Source organism: Sinocyclocheilus grahami, unplaced genomic scaffold (assembly GCF_001515645.1).
Source record: "Sinocyclocheilus grahami isolate Dianchi unplaced genomic scaffold, SAMN03320097.WGS_v1.1 scaffold1879.1, whole genome shotgun sequence".
Taxonomy (NCBI): domain Eukaryota; kingdom Metazoa; phylum Chordata; class Actinopteri; order Cypriniformes; family Cyprinidae; genus Sinocyclocheilus; species Sinocyclocheilus grahami.
Genome location: NW_015507058.1, coordinates 144,346 through 148,036, shown reverse-complemented (window position 1 = coordinate 148,036; position 3,691 = coordinate 144,346). Strand labels below are relative to the sequence as shown.

The 3,691-nt window shown below is 37.0% G+C and overlaps 1 long non-coding RNA gene across 1 annotated transcript; it reads left to right on the top strand.

Annotated features, from left to right (window-relative positions):
• Positions 1-1,339: 1,339 nt before the first annotated feature.
• LOC107573161 (uncharacterized) lies at positions 1,340-2,053 on the top strand. The gene is made up of 3 exons (XR_001607453.1): positions 1,340-1,490; positions 1,631-1,688; positions 1,784-2,053. It is a non-coding gene; the product is annotated as an uncharacterized lncRNA (long non-coding RNA).
• Positions 2,054-3,691: the final 1,638 nt, after the last annotated feature.

The following is a 3,691-nucleotide window of genomic DNA, read 5'->3' as shown; positions in this document are numbered from 1 at the left end:
TGAGGAGGAAAGCCTGTGTGTGTCCTATGCCTTAGCGGACAGCATGAAATCCACAAAAAATAAATAAATAACAGAGAGAATAATAACAATAATAACAGTTATTCTCTCTATGCACTTTTTCAATGTTTCAAGTGATGCAAGTGATTTCCCTGTAGGTTTTTTTACATTAAAAAAGCATTAATTTTTCATAATGTTTAGTGAAATTATTTGGTAGTCTGAGGTGGGATGGGAATTCGGTAAAAGGGGGGCACCAGATTTTTTTATAGGTTTAAAGGGGGGCGTGACCAAAAAAGTTTGAGAACCACTGATATAGATACTCATAAGGTGTTATATGTATACTTTCTATAAATAAACATAGTTTCTGAATACTAATTAGGCTGGCTAATTTAGAAAGTTTTCAGTATTGTTTGTGATCTTAAGATGTAATATGTATTTGTATTCTTTCTGTTTACACTGTTGCATGCTCCTCTGTTATAGGCTATGAGGAAGAACTCTATCATGCTCACAGATAATAGAGCTCAGTGCTACTAACTGGGAGAGCAGCTGGAAAACTGGAGGAGAACAGTTGAACACCTATTAATACAGATGACTGTATTATTTTTCTGCAAGAACCACAACATGTAAAGACAATGATGAGCACTCTGAGCAAACAACAGTCAGACGCTTGATTATGTACTGCACTTTACTGAGTTTTTCAACATGTGATGCTGAGCATTTACTGTTTGTAAAATTACTAATAAATTAAGTGGATGCCCTTTATAAACCTGTTAGATTTTGATATTTTTGATAAGCATTTTTTGGAGTGTTTAGGATTCTGGGAACAAAAATAAAACTTCCCGCTAAAATGTTAGGGGATAATGTTCTAACGTTAGAACTAACGTTCTAATGTTGTGACTAAGCATTTATAGAAGGTCATCACATAACTTTTTTAGAGTGTTTTTAGTTAATGTCATCCTACCTTTTTAGAAGAACGTTCTAAGAACAAAAATAAAACTAAAAACTTTATAAGAATGTTACGGAATACTGTTTTAACAATGTTGTCACTAAACAATTTTAGAATGTTTTTAGAGAATGTTATCCTATCTTTTTTGAGAGAACGTTCTGGGAGCATAAATAAAACTACCCACCAAAAACATTATAAGACTATTAGGGAATGATGTTCTAACAATGTTATCACTAAACATTTTTAGAATGTTTTTAGAGAATGTTATCCTAACTTATAGGAGAAGGTTCTGGGAACAAAAATAAAACTACCCGCTAAAAACATTGCTAGAACAATCCATGTGTAGTAGCATGGCCCCTTTAAGAATGGTACGTGGAGTGCGTGGTGGGTTGGTACGTAAGGTCATCACGTAATTATATAGACACAGGTGAGATTTCATGTCAGGTAATCACCTAATTGTATAGACACAGGTGAGATTTCAGTTTCCTCGTGGCATTGCACTGATGTGACCGGGTGTGTGGGTCGTTTTCCTCACTCCTCTGGAAAGGTATGGTTGGTGTTTATAACGTTTTTTTTTGACAAAAATGAATTATAAATTTAGAATATGGGTGTTGGGGGGACTAATTTAATTTAATTTAATTTAATTTGGATTTTGATTCATGTGTTTGTTGTTTCATGTAATTTTAGATTAGTCGTGTGTGTCCAGGCATTGTTAGCGAGTATGTAAGTGTCATGCGCATGAAAGGTAAATTTTCTTTTACCTTATTTATTCTAAAATGTTTGAGGGGAGAAAAGCAGAGAGAGAGAAGCAGAAGAAAAATGTATATTGTTGTTTTGCAGAAGTCGCCAGCTGCTGCTTTGTTGTGGCTTATATACCGGTTCCAGTTTTGGGACGCCGGATTGTTGCTTGCGCACTGTTGCTTTGAACGCCTTAAGTTCGCTATTTTCTGTACATCGCTTGCTTTGGAGACGCAAGACCGTTGCCTCTTGTTCCGCTGCCACCTGGTGGTCGGCTGCCAGTATATTGATTTGTGGTGTTCCGACTGTTGCTCGTGTGTGTGTGAGAGAGTGCGCGCGCGCGCGCGCGCCTTTGAGTTGGATTTAAGTTTTTTATTTTGTTATTGTTTGGTTTGTTTTATTGTATTTGGGTGTTTGTTTGAATTTTGTTATTGGGGTTGGTTGGGTATTATTTCTTTGTCTTGCCTTGCATTGATATTGCTCAGTTAAGGGACTGAGAACTTATGGTTTATTTTGGGGTGATTTTTTTATTTTTTTTCTCTTTTATGATGTATTATGTTGTGTTGGTTTGAAGTAGTGAATGTTTTTGTTGGTTGGTTTGGATTGTTTAAATTGTATTTTTCTTCACTCTTGGTTTGTGATTTGAGCCTGTATCTAATGTTTGGTGTAACGGTATGTTCATTGTAGGGCTGCACGATAAATCGCATGCGATATTTAACGCGCATCTTGTCAGAAAGCCGGTTCTGTAATCAGCGGTAAATCTCCATCACCTGCGGGCTTTCACATTGAGCAGCATTAACTACACAGAGCCGTTGTTCACTGACTAGCTGCGCCAAAAATCGCACGAATGTGAACGTGGTTTGGCGCAGCTAGTCAGTGAACAACGGCTCTGTGTAGTTAATGCTGCTCAATGTGAAAGCACGCACGTGATGGAGATTTACCGCTGATTACAGAAGGGCTTTACTGACAAAATGCGCGTTAAATATCGCATGCGATTTATCGTGCAGCCCTAGTTCATTGCTATTATTTGTCGTTGTCATTTTTTTGTGTGAGCATAGGGGTGGCTGGTTCATTTGGTCGTACTAAACCAAAGCCATTGGGCTGTTTATATAGTGTCTCTTTGGTGCCCCATAAGCAAGGTATTTGGACATCTCCGCTGCCAATGAATGCTAGTTTGACTTAAGCCAAGTAGTTGACTTAAGGTGTAAAGTGTCTTTTCTTATGAATGTTGAGCTCAATGTTTTTAGTAGTGCTTGATGAATAAACTTGTGATCCTGTGGCATTGTTCCTGCTTGTCCTTTTCATTTTATTTGAAAGCCTGCTACCGGGAGGCTTATAAATGTGGGTGTTTATCTGGGGTATAATCCGAGCAGGTCGCGATCACACATGGTAATGTTCTTAGAACATTTTTAGAACAAAACAAATTCTAGCTGGGGCAACCGGAAAAGTAAAATTCCAAGTTTCGTCGCCACAATGTAACTTTATGACGTTGCCAGTTAGTAACAATAGCTCAATAGTTGTGTGCTGGTAATCAGTTGGTAATTATTTATTTTCTAATGGGCGGACATGCAGTAATTTAACCTAATTTATGTCCTCATTTGCCCAAACTAATTTTAAAGGCTGTTTCAACCGCTGTAAACGATGAATACACAATCGAAATGAATTCAGTATACTTATTTTGAAAAACGCACATATGAACGGTAAAATACACCCAAATTATTAATAAAAACACAGAGTGCACAGCGAAATATGAATGAAAGCATACAAGACGTTCAGTGCTCAGTATGATTATGAACCGATATGCTAGCGTAATATTTACTAGCAGACATTTCAGATAATTAAAGAAAGATACCATAATCGCAGAGGTATAAATATTAACAAAAGTACTTAAGTGTAAAGTGAATTTTTTTTTTTTTTTTTTTTTTTGAAGGGGCAAGTGAAAATTTTACTTGCCCGACCGGTAGTGATGCGCGGATGAGCTAAAACGTCACCCGAATCCGCAGCTTCAAA